General features: G+C 43.7%; 1 protein-coding gene across 1 annotated transcript in view; it reads right to left on the bottom strand.

The window, feature by feature from the left end:
• Positions 1–8,282, bottom strand: part of LOC121377507 (beta-1,4-mannosyl-glycoprotein 4-beta-N-acetylglucosaminyltransferase-like) — a 38,847-nt gene extending 30,565 nt beyond the window's left edge. Inside the window, exon 1 of the mRNA XM_041505519.1 lies at positions 8,115–8,282. The gene's annotated coding sequence lies outside the window, so the exon portion shown is untranslated. The remainder of the gene's footprint in view (positions 1–8,114) is intronic.
• Positions 8,283–12,423: the final 4,141 nt, after the last annotated feature.

Raw genomic sequence — 12,423 nt, 5'->3', positions numbered from 1 at the left:
TGTTAATAATCATAGTTACCTAACCTTACCATAAACTTGGTATGCGCATACGTCGAGTGTGGCGGTCATGATTTTGGTCTGTGAAAAAAATTGATGTTTTGTGCAAGTGTGCTGAGCATTTTTACTCGAGTGGAATTTGTGTTGTGCTTTGGAATTACCTTTGGACGATATGGGAATCGAAACTGTTCAGTGGAGGATTTCGGTTGGTGTTTTTCAAGGGGGATTTAGGAAGGCTATGAGGATGGTAAAGATGTACATGGCAAGTGGAGGATTTCAGTTGGTGTTTTTCAAGGGGGATTTAGGAAGGCTATGGGGATGGCAAGATGGCGGCCTCTGTGCTGCACGTGCTACAATGTGCCTTCGCGTGGATTGAGCCTGAGGTTAGTAATGCTGTTAAGTTTTCTTCTGGTGATATGTGGTTCTGTGGAGATAAACTCAGGCCCTGGTCCGAGTACTAGACAGCAAACTCTTGTAACTGACAGGGAGAGTGCCGTTGGTCTTGAAAGTCCCAGTGATAAAAATACAAGTGACATACTTCAAATGTTGAAAGACGTCCAATTCGATGTTAAGTCTATGAACCAAAATTTTGAACTGCTTAATGTGAAGGTAGATAAAATTGTTTTGGATCTGAATATGCAGCTTGAGAACGTTTTGGCCGAAAATGCTGAGATAAAAAGCAAATTGTGTATTTTGGAAGATAAGTTAGAGGACATGGAGTCTCGGTCTAGGAGAAATAATTTCACCATCCATGAGATAGAGGGGCCTGCTCACGAGTCGTGGGAGGAATCGGAAGAAAAGGTGCGTGACTTTATGATCGGTACTCTCCACATGTCTAGTGTGAAAAGAAATGCAATAACAAAAGCACATCGTCTTAACCCGTTTAAGCTCAATTCCCCTAGTATTGTGAACTTTGTACGGGCCAAAGACAAAACGGAGATCTTTAAAGCAGCTAAAAGTAAGCTTTCAAGAGATAGTGGCCAGCGTGTAACAGATGATTTCAAGAGATAGTGGCCAGCGTGTAACAGATGATTTCAAGAGATAGTGGCCAGCGTGCAACATATGATTTCAAGAGATAGTGGCCACCGTGTAACAGATGATTTCAAGAGATAGTGGTCAGCGTGTAACAGATGATTTCAAGAGATAGTGGCCAGCGTGTAACAGATGATTTCAAGAGATAGTGGCCAGCGTGCAACAGATGATTTCAAGAGATAGTGGCCAGCGTGTAACAGATGATTTCACTAAAAGTAAGATTTCAAGAGATAGTGGCCAGCGTGTAACAGACGATTTCACTAAAAGTAAGCTTTCAAGAGATAGTGGCCAGCGTGTAGCAGATGATTTCACTAAAAGTAAGATTTCAAGAGATAGTGGCCAGCGTGTAACAGAGATTTCATTAAAAGTAAGCTTTCAAGAGATAGTGGCCAGCGTGTAACAGAGATTTCATTAAAAGTAAGCTTTCAAGAAATAGTGGCCAGCGTGTAACATATGATTTCACTAAAAGTAAGCTTTCAAGAGATAGTGGCCAGCGTGTAACAGATGATTTCATTAAAAGTAAGCTTTCAAGAGATAGTGGCCAGCGTGTAACAGATGACTTCACTAAAAGTAAGCTTTCAAGAGATAGTGGCCAGCGTGTAACAGATGATTTCACTAATAAAGTGCGAGAGGATAGGTGTTTTCTTTCTCCATGGTTTACTCAAGCCCGTGAAAAGAACAGAAATGTGAAAATGAGGCAGAACAAGCTAATTATTGATGGAGATGTGTATGTCTATGACCGTAGAACTAAAGATATTGTTAAAATCTCTAAACAGCGATCATTCGGCGATGTTGCGAGAAGTGACAGAGACAGACATACATCCGATGTCTCCGCCCACTCGCAGTCACGTCACGCCCATTCTCGGCCATGTGATAGCTGGAAAGTAGGCCAAGGCTCAACGGATGCTCATTTCAGCATATTAAAGGGACACACCCTAGTTACGTTTATTTGTTAACCATTACGGCGTTGTTTTTCGCTATTAAACCCCATTTTTCACAAATAAAATTGCACTTTACTTACATTTTATTATTTAGAATACACATTTCATTCACCTGAAGTGCTTTTTGGTAATCCTGATGTTTGTAAAACCACGAAATGCATTTTTTTGCATTTTTTCACAAAACGTGTTGTCGAGAAAAAACCGTTAAGCAAGCGAGGTCCAATCTATTTTTAATGTCACAGACGTTGGTATATCACGTGACCGTTATCATTTTGGTTCGGTTTGTTTTCTCGTGCACGGTTCGCGCAATCAACATCCGATTTGTTGTTGTTCATGTGTGAGATTTTTCTTCACAGTTCGTGAACATTTTCAGTAACAATAAAGTTCAGACAAGTAAGTGTCTCAATACAAAACGTTACAAAACCTTAAAACCAATAATTTTGCTAAGTCTTACGATATCTGGAGAGGGGATACAACCAGGAGAGGTGAAACGAACGCACCCCAAGTCTGTGAAATTTGTCGTGACGTAAGCATTGTTGTGCTTCTACCGGTGTCATCAGAATACTAACTTTCAAAATTATTTCAAGCAATTGGGACATGGGGATTCCCATGGTATTTATCGATATAAAACCTGCTTTTTCACTCCATTTGATAAAAACGTGATCTAAGTGTGTTACAGGTTTGTAGATTAACCAAATTATAATTTATTTTCGCTGGATGGAACTAGGGTATGCGGCTTTAACTTGGAACATCGAAGCACTGCAGAAATATGACTCAGACGATGAATTTAAATTATTTTGTGCAACCTTTGATATTGTGGCTTTTTGTGAATCAAATGTTAAATCTCAAAATTAGTTTTTAATTTTTTTGCCAGGTTATAAGGTGTTAAATTGTGTAAGGAAGAAAACAAAACAATTCGGTAGGCACAGTGGTGGAGTGACAGTTTTTATAAGAGAACATTTACTGGACAGTGGTTATGTACAGAGAGTGTATGATGAGTGTTGTTCTGTTACTTAAGTCTTCATCTGTTTGGAAAAAGGTTACAATATGTATTTTTATTTATATTTCTCCAGAAAACTCCCCAGTATATTTAAACAAAGATAGTGATGGTATTGATGATCTTGAGCAATATTTAAACATTATAGCAAATGATCACAATGAAAAACATATATTTGTAGCAGGTGATCTGAATGCACGAATGAAAGATTTTCTTGATTATATTCCAGATGACAATCTAGACTTTATTTATAATGATATTGATTACCCATCAGATAATTTTAATATGCCTCGTTTATCAAAAGATTGCTTGGTATACAATACTTTTGAGAAAAAACTAGCTGGATTGTGCCAAGTGTTCGGAATTCATGTGTTAAATGGAAGATTATTTAATGATAAACTTAGAGAATTCACCTGTTTGACATATAATGGCGCAAGCCTAGTGGATTATATGATAACTTCTAGTTCACTTTTTCCCTTTATTTCAGATTTTGGTATTGATTCCCATGACTCCTCTAATAATTTCCCTTTATATTGTTCATTTACACGCACCATTACACGCACGATAGATTTATCTCTAAAATTGCTCAATTTAAGCTATGTTGGTATGAGAAATCAAAAGCGGCACGCATACGTGATATACAGCATAAAAGTATTCACAAAATATGACCTTTATTTGCCCTTAAAAATCTGAGTCAAAATGGCCCTTTTCAGACGTCCATAATATTGGAATGTATTACTGGGATGGTTATCTTTATGAAAAACACTATGAAGTTTAGTACTCCCCCCCCCCCTCCCCCCAGTTGGTACCGGTAACCCCTCTGGCCCATGGACTATAGCTTGAATGACCAGGCGTAGGCTTACATATTAGTTTCTCCGACTGTGTTGTTTGTATGGGTATGGGAACTCTTTTTACGTTCCCATGTCCAAAAGTAGGTTCAGGCACGCCCAACCCGGACATAGCCGCTGACATCGCCAGTGACCAATTCCAGAGCAGGAGGGTGTGTTGTTTATACTGTCTAGAGTTCAGTAAACTTCTTTTTATCTTCTTATACATTTTTTTTTGTTTTCTAAATTTGATTTACCTTTTTATGACCTGTATCCCATTTAAGTTCAACCACGCTGTCCTTGGCCCACACATCAGCTATCTGCATGGGTTGTATCTAGCACAGTGAGATCATGAGTATGTAAGGCCCTACTTTAACTCGAGTGTCCTCTACAGGCCCGTAGGAACGTTATCTGGAGTGTGGTGGGGGGAACAATCTCTAGTGTGGTGAGGCACAATCTCTAGTGTGGTGGGGGCACAATCTCTAGTGTGGTGGGGGGCACAATCTCTAGTGTGGTAGGGGGCACAATCTCTAGTGTGGTGGGGGCACACTCTCTAGTGTGGTGGGGGCACAATCTCTAGTGTGGTGGAGGCACAATCTCTAGTGTGGTGGGGGCACAATCTCTAGTGTGGTGGGGGGCACAATCTCTAGTGTGGTGGGGGCACAATCTCTAGTGTGGTAGGGGCCACAATCTCTAGTGTGGTGGGGGCACAATCTCTAGTGTGGTGAGGCACAATCTCTAGTGTGGTGGGGGCACAATCTCTAGTGTGGTGGGGGCACAATCTCTAGTGTGGTGAGGCACAATCTCTAGTGTGGTGGGGCCACAATCTCTAGTGTGGTGGGGGCACAATCTCTAGTGTGGTGGGGGCACAATCTCTAGTGTGGTAGGGGCCACAATCTCTAGTGTGGTGAGGCACAATCTCTAGTGTGGTGGGGGCACAATCTCTAGTGTGGTGAGGCACAATCTCTAGTGTGGTGGGGCCACAATCTCTAGTGTGGTGGGGGCACAATCTCTAGTGTGATGGGGCACAATCTCTAGTGTGGTGGGGCACAATCTCTAGTGTGATGAGGCACAATCTCTAGTGTGGTGGGGGGCACAATCTCTAGTTGTGGTGGGGGCACAATCTCTAGTTGTGGTGGGGGGCACAATCTCTAGTGTGGTGGGGCACAATCTCTAGTGTGGTGGGGCACAATCTCTAGTGTGGTGGAGTGCACAATCTCTAGTGTGGTGGGGTGCAAAATCTCTAGTTGTGGTGGGGAGCAAAATCTCTAGTTGTGGGGGGGCACAATCTCTAGTGTGGTGGGGCACAATCTCTAGTGTGGTGGGGCACAATCTCTAGTGTGGTGGGGTGCACAATCTCTAGTGTGGTGGGGGGCACAATCTCTAGTGTGGTGGGGGGCACAATCTCTAGTGTGGTGGGGGTGCACAATATCTAGTGTGGTGGGGGTGCACAATCTCTAGTGTGGTGGGGCACAATCTCTAGTGTGGTGGGGTGCACAATCTCTAGTGTGGTGGGGCACAATCTCTAGTGTTATGGGGGGCACAATCTCTAGTGTGATGGGGGGCACAATCTCTAGTGTGGTGGGGCACAATCTCTAGTGTGATGGGGGGCACAATCTCTAGTGTGGTGGGGGCATAGTCTCTAGTGTGGTGGGGCCACAATCTCTAGTGTGGTGAGGCACAATCTCTAGTGTGGTGGGGGCACAATCTCTAGTGTGGTGGGGGCACAATCTCTAGTGTGGTGGGGCACAATCTCTAGTGTGGTGGGGGCACAATCTCTAGTGTGGTGGGGCACAATCTCTAGTGTGATGAGGCACAATCTCTAGTGTGGTGGGGGGCACAATCTCTAGTTGTGGTGGGGGCACAATCTCTAGTTGTGGTGGGGGCACAATCTCTAGTGTGGTGGAGGCACAATCTCTAGTGTGGTGGGGGCACAATCTCTAGTGTGGTGGGGGGCACAATCTCTAGTGTGGTGGGGGCACAATCTCTAGTGTGGTAGGGGCCACAATCTCTAGTGTGGTGGGGGCACAATCTCTAGTGTGGTGAGGCACAATCTCTAGTGTGGTGGAGGCACAATCTCTAGTGTGGTGGGGGCACAATCTCTAGTGTGGTGAGGCACAATCTCTAGTGTGGTGGGGCCACAATCTCTAGTGTGGTGGGGGCACAATCTCTAGTGTGGTGGGGGCACAATCTCTAGTGTGGTAGGGGCACAATCTCTAGTGTGGTGAGGCACAATCTCTAGTGTGGTGGGGGCACAATCTCTAGTGTGGTGAGGCACAATCTCTAGTGTGGTGGGGCCACAATCTCTAGTGTGGTGGGGGCACAATCTCTAGTGTGGTGAGGCACAATCTCTAGTGTGGTGGGGCCACAATCTCTAGTGTGGTGGGGGCACAATCTCTAGTGTGGTGGGGGCACAATCTCTAGTGTGGTGGGGCACAATCTCTAGTGTGGTGGGGCACAATCTCTAGTGTGATGAGGCACAATCTCTAGTGTGGTGGGGGGCACAATCTCTAGTTGTGGTGGGGGCACAATCTCTAGTTGTGGTGGGGGGCACAATCTCTAGTGTGGTGGGGCACAATCTCTAGTGTGGTGGGGCACAATCTCTAGTGTGGTGGAGTGCACAATCTCTAGTGTGGTGGGGTGCAAAATCTCTAGTTGTGGTGGGAGCAAAATCTCTAGTTGTGGTGGGGGCACAATCTCTAGTGTGGTGGGGCACAATCTCTAGTGTGGTGGGGCACAATCTCTAGTGTGGTGGGGTGCACAATCTCTAGTGTGGTGGGGGGCACAATCTCTAGTGTGGTGGGGGGCACAATCTCTAGTGTGGTGGGGGTGCACAATCTCTAGTGTGGTGGGGGTGCACAATCTCTAGTGTGGTGGGGCACAATCTCTAGTGTGGTGGGGTGCACAATCTCTAGTGTGGTGGGGCACAATCTCTAGTGTTATGGGGGCACAATCTCTAGTGTGATGGGGGGCACAATCTCTAGTGTGGTGGGGCACAATCTCTAGTGTGATGGGGGGCACAATCTCTAGTGTGGTGGGGGCATAGTCTCTAGTGTGGTGGGGCCACAATCTCTAGTGTGGTGAGGCACAATCTCTAGTGTGGTGGGGGCACAATCTCTAGTGTGGTGGGGGCACAATCTCTAGTGTGGTGGGGGCACAATCTCTAGTGTGATGGGGCACAATCTCTAGTGTGGTGGGGCACAATCTCTAATGTGATGAGGCACAATCTCTAGTGTGGTGGGGGGCACAATCTCTAGTTGTGGTGGGGGCACAATCTCTAGTGTGGTGGGGGCACAATCTCTAGTGTGGTGGGGCACAATCTCTAGTGTGATGGGGCACAATCTCTAGTGTGGTGGAGTGCACAATCTCTAGTGTGGTGGGGTGCAAAATCTCTAGTTGTGGTGGGGTGCAAAATCTCTAGTTGTGGTGGGGGCACAATCTCTAGTGTGGTGGGGCACAATCTCTAGTGTGGTGGGGTGCACAATCTCTAGTGTGGTGGGGTGCACAATCTCTAGTGTGGTGGCGTGCACAATCTCTAGTGTGGTGGGGGTGCACAATCTCTAGTGTGGTGGGGCACAATCTCTAGTGTGGTGGGGTGCACAATCTCTAGTGTGGTGGGGCACAATCTCTAGTGTTATGGGGGGCACAATCTCTAGTGTGATGGGGGGCACAATCTCTAGTGTGGTGGGGCACACTCTCTAGTGTGATGGGGGGCACAATCTCTAGTGTGGTGGGGGCATAGTCTCTAATGGGGAGGGGACACAATATCTGGTTTGTGTGGGACACAGCCTCTACCGAGGGGAAGGCTATCCAAGCCATATTTGTATCTTTATATACAGGGGAGGGAAAAACCCCACAAAAACCCGTACACTTTCGTCCTCGAGTGAGTGAGTATGCCAGAGATTTATTTTAATAAAGTAAGCCCCCCCTGCAAATGCCCCCCACCCCCCTTCCCGGTTCCCACAGGCTTGCTCCAGCCTAGTCCAATACACCTTCCGTGGTCTGTTTATATCTTACACCAGCGCTTGAGTGTTCGTTCAGTCTATTTAAACTTACTGTTCATGCTTCTATCCAAGTACGGTTCAAGCACGCTGTCCTGGGTACACACCTCAGCTATCTGGACAGTTTGTCCAGGACAGTGGGTTAATGGTTAGTTGTTAGTGAGAGAAGTCGGTGTAGTGGTCTTACACCTACCCACTGAATCGTTTAAACCCGCTCTGGGTGGGGCTGCGAACCATGTACCCACTAGCGTTTCGTGTCCGATGGCTCAAGGCATAAGCAATAAACAAGAAATATACAAATATTAGTTATAGGACTCACCTCGTCAGAAGCAGAGTACATTCCGCTACCTGTCTCCCTTCATCTCCGACAGTGTACATTCTCCAATGAATTGATTTTAGAAAGCGGCTGTTACAGTCCACACCAAACACGGATAACCCGAACAGTGTCGCAGCCGAACACAACTCGGGGAACAGGTATTATTTCTGTATTCAAACATCGCCGGTTGTGTGATCGCGAGACAGGTCAGCCATGACGAGAAGACTAAAACTAAAAAGTTACCAGGGTGGAACAGACTATTTTTATAAATCGACTGTAGGTTCAATTGTAGCAAACCAATTCCTCTAGCTGATAATGTTAACTTGTTTTGTTTGTTTGTTTGTTTGTTTGAGAGTTATTAAATGGGTGCTTTAATGCGTGTATAAGGTGAACGGGTTTCCTTTATTGTTTTGTCAGTCCGACCTCAGTGTTCATGTCTTATGTATATTTTAATCAGAATGTATGGCTTAAGAAGTTCGTGACATGTTCAATCAGGTACAACGTTGGTCAGTTTTATGCGACAATAAACACGCAATCTCTGTGGGCTAAATTTACAGTTCAATTCAATTCAATCGAATTCTTTATTACCGTAATCATTTGCTTATTGGTACAAACATTACACATTTATAATACATGAGCGATCAATTGTGACAGAAGATGTAAAAGTTACAATTTTGTTTTGTTTAACGACACCACTAGAACACATTGATTTATTAATTACCGGCTATTGGATGTCAAACATTTGGTGATTTGACATATAGTCTTAGAGAGGAAACCCGCTACATTTTACCATTAGTAGCAAGGATCTTTTATATACACACCATCCCACTGGCAGAACAGCACACACCACGGCCTCTGATATACCAGTCGTGGTGAACTGACTAGAACGAGAAGTATTACAGGTTAGTCTACAGCTCCATGCGCGGAGCAATATTTCCTCTATCATTATCTGTGTGCTCCTGAATCACATAGCCATCATTAAAATGTGTTGAGTGAGTCATTAAATGACACATTCCTTTCTTTTTTTCTCAATATATAAAAGTTAGTTTTGCCAACAATGCTGAGTAAAACGAGAAGGTACTCTCGTATCACATATTAAATCAGCAGCCAGAGTGTGTGATAAATACAATATATATATATATATATATATATATATATATATATATATATATATATATATATATATATATATGCCGGCATTTTCAGTATTTAAGCCCCGGGCTAATTTAAGGAATAAGCCCCGGGGTTGACAGTTTCTGGAGCAACACCTCTGTCACGGGGATTCTATAATTCCCGTAACTGAATAAAACACGATTATCAAAATATCTCTCCTAACTGTATATCTATTAGATCTCTCTGTAACAGGCTGTTAAACCCTAGTATGGCTCGTCTCTAGGTATGATCAGAGATACGATCTTATATAAAGTATATATTATTATAGCACGTTTAGCTCACTAGAAACACAACAAAACACAATACACTTTGGAATCTGTATTATCTACGCTGACAAATGTACAGCCGTAGTAGTTAATTAATAACAGCAATAATAACAACCCAGAACTGATCACTTAATTAGTTAATCTCTAGGTGTCTAGTTACACAATATGCGAATCACTTCACCGTTACACCACACCCACACGTGTGATAATTGAGAAACGCTTCCAGGAGAAGTTAATTAATAAAGGAATTACAACACCATTCCTAACTGGTTAATTTTTAATTAACCCTTACTACTCGTTCAGTAACGTGTGTTAATTTAGAAACGCTTCCAGGGGAACTTAATTAATAAAGGAATTACAGCTCTATTCCTAACGGGTTAATTTTTAATTACCCCTAACTACTCATTCAGTAACCTTGTAACACAGAATTAATACTGGTACCGATCACAATAAAGACAATAACCTACAGTGTACCTAGGTCGTCTAGGATGACTGGCTAAGCTTTATATTACCAAATACTCGTATAATGTTAGAACAAAAAGTCTACGATTTACTTCGTCAGATGACCGAAGACACTGTCTAAAGAATATTGGTATAATACAGTATTAAAATATTTAAAGTCACATCAATCACATCAAGGTCATACACAGAGCAGAAAATATATAATTACCAAAGTCCCGTCTGAACTAATATATTTCGTTCAGAGGACGACGTCCGTGATCCCCTGGAGCCTTCCTAATTCGTTCTCCTCGATATCTCTAAAACACTAGCTATTTATTATAAATCAGGATTTTGCCTGGGGGTACAAGGCGGTACCTCACGTATCATCTCATATTCTACCTCTACTAGAGTCAGTATATTTCTCTCTGATCGTCAGTCTGGCTGTCGCCAACCGCGAGCAATCTCCTGGCCATAAACAGCACTACCGGAGATATTACGTAACTACTAGCCACATGGCCTCCGCACCTGGCTGGGTGTGTATTAGGCGTACCGATCGAGGACCGTCGCGCAGAAGTATTACGTAACAAGTTGCCCATCTGGGCTTAAGTGCAATGAAACTGCACACGGCCCTCTAACACAATTAAAATCGCCACAGGAAACAAATTTAAGGGCATGTACCGTCACAACCTCAAAGAGATATTTGGGGGAAATGTGCTAACCTGAGACCTTTTTACCGAATAGTTCCATGATTTTACCCTCAAAATGAGTTGTAATCCGTGTGAAAATGCGTAGTGATTCGTTTGCAACCCTATGTAGCTGTTTGGTAGTAATGCTAATATGAATAAATGTTGTTATCCAGATTCGCACATGTTCGTTTAATTCTGGCAAAATTCAGCCCCCCCCCCCCCCCCCCCCCTTACGAAAATAGGAGCCCTGTATTCCGAGACAGCATTAGTCACATGCAAAACATGTTTCACTATCTGAGAAGCCCTATGTTCCGAGACAGCATTAGTCACATGCAAAACATGTTTCACTATCTGTGGAGCCCTATGTTCCGAGACAGCATTAGTCACATGCAAAACATGTTTCACTATCTGAGGAGCCCTATGTTCCGAGACAGCATTAGTCACATGCAAAACATGTTTCACTATCTGAGGAGCCCTATGTTCCGAGACAGCATTAGTCACATGCAAAACATGTTTCACTATCTGTGGAGCCCTATGTTCCGAGACAGCATTAGTCACATGCAAAACATGTTTCACTATCTGTGGAGCCCTATGTTCCGAGACAGCATTAGTCACATGCAAAACATGTTTCACTATCTGTGGAGCCCTATGTTCCGAGACAGCATTAGTCACATGCAAAACATGTTTCACTATCTGAGAAGCCCTATGCTCCGAGACAGCATTAGTCACATGCAAAACATGTTTCACTATCTGAGGAGCCCTATGTTCCGAGACAGCATTAGTCACATGCAAAACATGCTTCACTATCTGAGAAGCGCTATGTTCCGAGACAGCATTAGTCACATGCAAAACATGCTTCACTATCTGAGGAGCCCTATGCTCCGAGACAGCATTAGTCACATGCAAAACATGTTTCACTATCTGAGGAGCCCTATGCTCCGAGACAGCATTAATCACATGCAAAACATGTTTCACTATCTGAGGAGCCCTATGTTCCGAGACAGCATTAGTCACATGCAAAACATGTTTCACTATCTGAGGGGCAGTTAGTAATTCGACTTTCTATTGAGAAGGATCAAAGTTTGTTTTATTTAACGACGCCACTAGAGCACATTGATTTTTTATCTTATCATCGGCTATTGGACGTCAAAGATGTGGTCATTCTGACACTGGTTTTTTTTTTAGAGGAAACCCGCTGTCGCCATATAGGCTACTCTTTTACGACAGGCAGCAAGGGATCTTTTATTTGCGCTTCCCACAGGCAGGATAGCACAAACCATGGCCTTTGTTGAACCAGTTATGGATCACTGGTAGGTACAAGTGGTTTACACCTACCCATTGAGCCTTGCGGAGCACTCACTCGGGGTTTGGAGTCGGTATCTGGATTAAAAATCCTATGCCTCGACTGGGATCCGAACCCAGTACCTACCAGCCTGTAGACCGATAGCCTAACCACGACGCCACCGAGGCCGGTTGAGAAGGATCAGTGCATACAAGCATTGTAGCCATCTCTGTTTGATAGTTAAAGGAACTGTTCTGAGTTTGCAGCCATTGTAAGATGTTTGCGATAACAGAGCCTTGTTGGCGACTACTATTTCATTCTAAATACATTTCCTTGTTTAGAATACCAGTGTCTGTATATCGAATGTGTTTGCAACTTTGAAAGTCGTATACTAATGATTATAGCACTCAGTTTTTATTTTAATTGATGATATTTATGGTTTCGTACGTACGAAATTATTGAGA

Source organism: Gigantopelta aegis, chromosome 7 (assembly GCF_016097555.1).
Source record: "Gigantopelta aegis isolate Gae_Host chromosome 7, Gae_host_genome, whole genome shotgun sequence".
In the NCBI taxonomy this organism is placed as follows: Eukaryota; Metazoa; Mollusca; class Gastropoda; order Neomphalida; family Peltospiridae; genus Gigantopelta; species Gigantopelta aegis.
The sequence above is the reverse complement of the archived record's forward strand: the minus strand, read 5'-3'. Positions and strand labels throughout refer to the sequence as shown.